Below are 6,647 nucleotides of genomic sequence, written 5' to 3'. Positions count from 1 at the left end.
GCGGGCAAAGGCGTCCTGTAAGGTTACAAAGTGAGATTCAATTCCATAATTTCAGCAAGAAGGTCCCATTGGGGGCCCTTCTGAATGTTGGGTGTTCCATCTAAACAAAAGGACATTTTTGGCCGAAAGGAGAAGACATGACACGTGACACCAGTTATATTACTGCATTTTCTCTTATTAAAACCTTTCTATCAGAGCCAACATTGTGTCTGTCTATAGATATATGCATTTCCTGCTGAAAATGCGTTGGAATGCGACAGGCCAAGTTTAACACTGTACTGCAACACTGAATGTAGCAAAACTACCCATAACGTAGAGGTCCTTGTGTACAATAAAGTCTAATAGTATTATTCACACTGCTACATCAGTATTATGTCCACTTGCAGTTCACGGTTATATATATAAAAAAGGAGGCACGATCAGCTGGCCACGTTGCTGTTCGTGGACAAGATGGATTCACGTGTGGCAGGATATTACTTACGTAATAAGTGGCTTGGGAGAGGGAGGGGAGAAAGCAGGCATGCTGCACGTCACGGGCTGTCGTTGTTCGCTGGCGCGGTGAAGCCTTCAGCGTTGGTGACGAGCTAATAACGTTTCTAAAGTTAGCTAAACACTTCACTAGCTAGCGAGGAGACCCCGCCTAGCACCCCACGAGCTATACTTTGCTAACCGCGGCGACGGATAATCTTCAACGCCGGAGGTGTAGACGCTCGTCCATCACACGGCTACTCCGACAGTCATTCTTCCTCGACACGGACCCTTAACTTAACGCTAAACTTGCAATTGGCTGACATCCTACCGTCTCGCTTCCTGAATCACAGGTGTACTTCCCGGGATCCGCCAGCAGCTTAATGACGTCACGCCCCCGGGTTAAGTCCAGCATATGGGGAGTAGCCTCGTTAGCAGTTTAGCTAGCTAGCACTTATCGCTCTCCCATGTCCCAAATATCTAACCGTCCTGCCTCCACATTACTTACGGTCTGCTCATCCCAACTCACGACACGCACGTCCATGTACGGTTAAACCTACACGTCCATGCACAGTGGATGACTCCTGAGCTACGTCTTTATGGGCATCAATCACCAGCTGGTCGCTAATGAGCTCACGACAAAATCCACACCTCAAACAAATGCTTCCTGGAGCAGCCAAAAAATAATAGCGTTTTGAGAGACACAAGACTTTACTGAACGCATGAGTGTAGTTTTTATGTCTCTGTGTTTTAAAACTGCTCAAACAGCCGTTTACAAAAAGTGTACCGTCTGTTTTTTTTTTTTTAAATGTCGGCAGATTTGTATGGAAGCTTATGGGGCTCGGGGCAGACTTTGTCTCACAATCGGGCTCCTCACGCAAAAAGTAAATAACTCTGAGATTTCAAACTTATACGAGTCCAACCAGCACAAGCACGGAATTTGTTTTCTTTTTAAATGAAGGCTGAAAAGTGAATATTGTGGCCGTAAAGATAAAAGTGCCTTTTTTTTTTTTTACTGAATCCTGACTCTGCCTCGCTCTAAGAAAACCCAATACACACTCATGTAAAACTCAGAAACTGACCCCAAAACTAATAGATAACAGCTTGTTGATAAGACTTGTCAACATTTTAAAGTTTAAATGGTGTCTCTAGCTGAAAGATTGGAAAAGCTGAAAAAGTCTAGAGAGGATTTGAAAATGTAATCCATTGGAAACCATGTTAAAAAGGTTGATGATTTTAACCTGAGTCCCCACTCATTAGCATCTGAATGAGGAGAAGCGTATCATTACATGTCATTTAGCTGACGCTTTTATCCAAAGCGACGTACAATAAGTGCATTTCCCCATAGAGATACAAACTCAGAAGAACAAGTAACATGAAAGTAACATTTTCAAAACATGTTATGGATAAGTATTATTATAAGTACAATTTAATCCTCCTGTCAAAATGACCCACCACTGTGTCATAAAAAAAAGCAAAAATCCCCTAAACAATATAATAGAGATAAAAACTCAGAAGAACAAGAAAATACATTTTTCATCAAATAATCAGTTTCAAAACATGTTATAGAAAAGGGCCATTATAAGTACAATTTAAGTGCTACGGTTTGCTAGTGTTTTAGTCAAGGTAGAGTCTAAAAAGGTGCGTCTTGAGTTTTCGACGGAAGATGTAGAGCAGGGGTGTCAAACATACGGCCCGCGGGCCGGAACCGGCCCCCAAGGAGGTTCGATCAGGCCCGCAGGATAATTTGAAAGTGGAAAAAATGCATAAAAGACATGGAATTAATATTTTTAATTCGCTGCAATTCATGGATTATCCGCTAAGGGGCGCACTCTTTCCATCAGAGTAGAAGACAAGCCGCATCACTGAGACAGACTGAAAACAGCAGATGGTATCAATGCGCCATCTGCTGTTTGTTATGACGTTGTTAATACCTTGGTCTCTACCTCTCCGCTACACCCTCATTAGCCAAAATGTCGTTATCCAAACGGAGAAAAGTAGATAAGGAGTGTAGATCTCATTTAATCTTAAAGTGCATTACTATGTTTTGTGCCTTTGTACAATCAGTGGGATCAGTTGCAATGCGAATTTGTGAATGATAAAAGTAAATTGCACATTTGTCTAAGGAAATATGAGGTGTTTCATGAAATGTTTTGTAAAAGGATAGTTCATTAAATTTCAATATTTTCCTAATGTTCTTGTGCTTCTTTACACCAAAATAAAGGAAAGACATGATATTTTGGTTATTTATAGCAGAGTATGGTATAATTTTAATGGTCCGGCCCACTTGACATCTCCCTAGGCCGTATGTGGCCCACGATGCGAAATGAGTTTGACACCCCTGATGTAGAGGCTCTCTGCAGTCCTGATGTCATCGGAGAGCTCATTCCACCATCTGGGAGCCAGGACAGCAAAGAGTCGCGATCTCGCCGAGTGCTTTTCTCTCAGTGAGGGAGGAACCAGCAAATTGGCAGATGCAGATCGGAGTGTGCGGGTTGGGATGTAGGGTTTCACCATGTCCTGGATGTAGACTGGTCCCGATCCATTCACAGCATGGTACGTCAGTACCAATGTTTTGAACTGGATGCGGGCAGCCACTGGTAACCAATGAAGAGAATGGAGAAGTGGTGTGGGAGTATTTCGGAAGGTTGAAGACCAGTTGAGCTGCTGCATTCTGGATGAGCTGCAGTGGTCGTATGGCAGTACCTGGGAGACCCGCCAGCAGAGAGTTACAGTAGTCAAGGCGGGAGATGACAGGCGCCTGAATCAGTACCCGTGCCGCCTTCTGAGTGAGAAGGGGTCGTATTCTCCTGATGTTGTAGAGCGTGTATCTACAGGATCGTGTCGTCGCTGCGATGTTGGCAGTCAGGGAGAGTTGGGAGTCAAGTGTCACGCCGAGGTTCCTGGCACTCTGAGTGGGCGAGGTTTTTCCAGGGAAGAAAAGTAGTTCAGTCTTGTCGGGGTTGATCTTCAGGTGATGAGCGGACATCCACTGGGAGATGTCAGTCAGACATGCAGAGATCCGTGCCGTCACCTGAGTGTCCGAGTCGGGGAAGGAGAGAATTAGTTGGGTGTCATCGGCATAGCTGTGATAGGAAAAACCGTACGAGCGAATGACGGAGCCAAGGGAGCTGGTGTAAATTGAGAAGTGGAGGGGCTGGGGGCGGGGGTCTTTGAGTCGGCGTGGGCATTTGCAACCCTGCTTCCTGGTCGAAGGCGGTATGTAGCTGAGCAGTCGATGTACGGGTCGACACCCGGGGGGGGGGGGGGCGCAAGAACGGGCACCTCATGGTGATCTTGACTCTTCTACTTGAAGTTAGTGATGATGTTTGGGCCCGTTGTGCAGCAGTGTTTCTTTAATTCAACTGTTTCTGAACAGCTTTCTGCTCCCAATATATTTATTACACGAGACAATTTGTTGAGCCATAATTATCACTGGGGGACTGACACAATTTGGATGTAAATGGTGCTCCAGTTTCAGTTCAAATAGCATCAAAGAATTCTCTATCCAGCCCAAGGGTGTAACCATGGTTTAGACATTGGAGGGGTCCAAATGAATACCCTACCCCATCATTTTCACTTACAGCGACTCGTGCTTTTATGAGGCGACTTGTTTTATTTGCTTACACATTTAGCTCGGTATCGAGTTACTGTGGTCCACTTTTTAGGTAACCTCAAATTCTCCATTACTCCATGTCAGGGAGCGTAGCGGGTGCGGAGGAAGGCAGGACTTCCAGAAGGTTTCCAAAGGTGCTCTTTATTCACCCACAAAACAGGACAACGTGCACCAACGACGAGTGACAATAGACAATGACGCGACAGGGGACAACAGGGACACAGGGCTTAAATACACTAGGGATATGCAGGTGATTGGACACAGGTGGAAACAATCAGGCAATCACAGGACAAGGCAGGAAGTGAAGCTAACCAGGGACACAAGAGACATGAAAACTACAACAAAAGACAGGAAGCAGAACCAAACCACACTCCACCTCATCTCCAACAAGACTAACGTTACTTTCCTTGCTCTCAACTGACTGACGAAAAAGTGTTAGATAACCATGACAACGCCACAAGTGTACAATTAGGAGGGGGGATTCATACACTATATTGGGGGGACACGACCCCCCCACAGAATGTGTGGTTACGACCTTGATCCAGCCTGACAAACTGTGGTCGAGACAAAAGATAATCCAAGATACAATTAATAGTTATTTTGTGCAGTTTAGCTTAGTTTAGTTTTCTTTAAGCTAAAAGATGTGGTTGAATTGTATAAAAATCACTAGAAATTTGTTTTGGTGTCCCACAAAGTCAAGTCATGATTCTGTCCCCAGCTGAAGAAGTATGCAGCCATAATCAGCCCAAAAATGTGATCATTTTAAATTTCCAAAAAGTCTTGGTCACTGAAAAATACAACAATGTATTAAAAATAAATATAAAAGGACGAAAAGTATTTTGGGGTTAAAAAGTTTCATTCTTCACTTCATTTGATATTTGCTTCATTATATTCATGTTTCATCCAACGCTTCGTTGCATTCCAGCATTCCAACAATAAATGAAGGTCCTCAAGTAAGCTTTTTGAAACCAGACCTGAGCGCCTGGTGGGGACCTGGAGGACGAAGGAGAGTTACGAGGCACGACCCGCAAGCAGCTGTTGGTCCAGGTGTTCAAAGTCCTTTTCATAGATGTTGGTTTAATTATTTTGTGTCCCTGAGTGAACTTCACTTCCTCCCCTGGTGGGTTTTGTCCTCCTTTAGTGATTGTCTACTTGTCCCTAATTGTTCCCTCCTGCACTGGAAAATGGAACTAGAAAATGCATTTCCTGCTGGAAATGGGTTGGAATGCAGAAAGCTGAAATTTTAAAAAGTTGCTTAAAGTAGAGAAATTAAACAAGCTGAAATTATTCTAAACATTGCTGAAATAATCGAAAAAGCTGAAAATACAGAAATGGGAGAAGCTTCTATGAATGTGAAAATGACAGAATGTTTGTTATTCAAACTAAATGGACTTTGTAAAATAGATTTGTACAGCGCTCTTCTCGTCTTCTGACCACTCAAAGCGCTTTAACACTACATGACATCATTCACCCATTCATACACTAATGACAGGACCTACCATTGTTACGACCCCGCCCGTTGTCTGCTTGCCTGCTGGTGGCGGTGTCTTCCAGGGAGATGGCACACCCCCTGCTCCCTGATTACCTCTTGATTGTGAAGGGGATAAAACTTTGGTTTTCCCCTCTCCACAGGTCCCCCTTCCTCCAGTGGAGCGACTGCTGGCCTACCTTTGTTTCCTTATCCAACGCATACCAACCTTTTCTCTCCCTTTTGTTTTTGAACCTAGACTTTGTTTGTTTAGTTACCGTTATTCTAAAAGATTGAATAAACTCTTGCAAGTAATTTCAGTGGGCTTGTTTTCTTTATGTTACGGTCGAAATGAGCTGGCCGTAACACCATACACAGTGGCACCTGCCCATCAGTAACTAACATTCACACACTGTAGTCACAGCTAGAGGAGCAATTCTGGGGTTAAGTGTCTTGCCCAAGGACACATTTACATGCAGGTTAGCCTGGCCTGGGATCAGACCGCCAACCCTCTGATTGGAGAACGGCCGTGCTCACCCACAGTCGCCCTAAGCTAAGAAAACTAAGAAGTTATTAATTGATGGGCCTCAAACATTCCAGTAAGAATTCCCTCCTTGGGGGTTGAAATACTAGTAGTACTAGTATTATTAGTAGTAGTAAAAGTTTTTTAGTAATAATACCATTTGAAATATTAGTAGTGGTTGTAGTACTATTTGAAAGAGCAAAAAGAGAAAAAGTATTTAACGGAACAGCTTTATCCTAAGCTTTATGGTTAAATTACAGATAATCATTGCAGCTTTTATTTTGAAATGATGGAGACAGAATATTTGTTATTCAAACTAAGAAGCTATTAATTGATAGGCCTCATCAAAAATTAGAGTAAGAATTCCCTCCATGGGGGGTTGTTTTGAAATGATGAGAGAAGGTGGTCATGTCAGGCTGCACTAGTCAGGTAATATGGATCAGCTGTGAGTCACAGACAGAGCCCCAGCGAGTTGCCGTGACAACGGAGCAGGTACAACAACTAACAAGCTCCCATGGGCAGACAGACGGTGAGTTACTGAGAATCCACACCTCAAACAAATGCTTTCTGGA

Source organism: Pungitius pungitius, chromosome 3 (genome assembly GCF_949316345.1).
Source record: "Pungitius pungitius chromosome 3, fPunPun2.1, whole genome shotgun sequence".
Taxonomy (NCBI): Eukaryota; Metazoa; Chordata; class Actinopteri; order Perciformes; family Gasterosteidae; genus Pungitius; species Pungitius pungitius.
Note: the sequence above shows the minus strand (reverse complement) of the source record.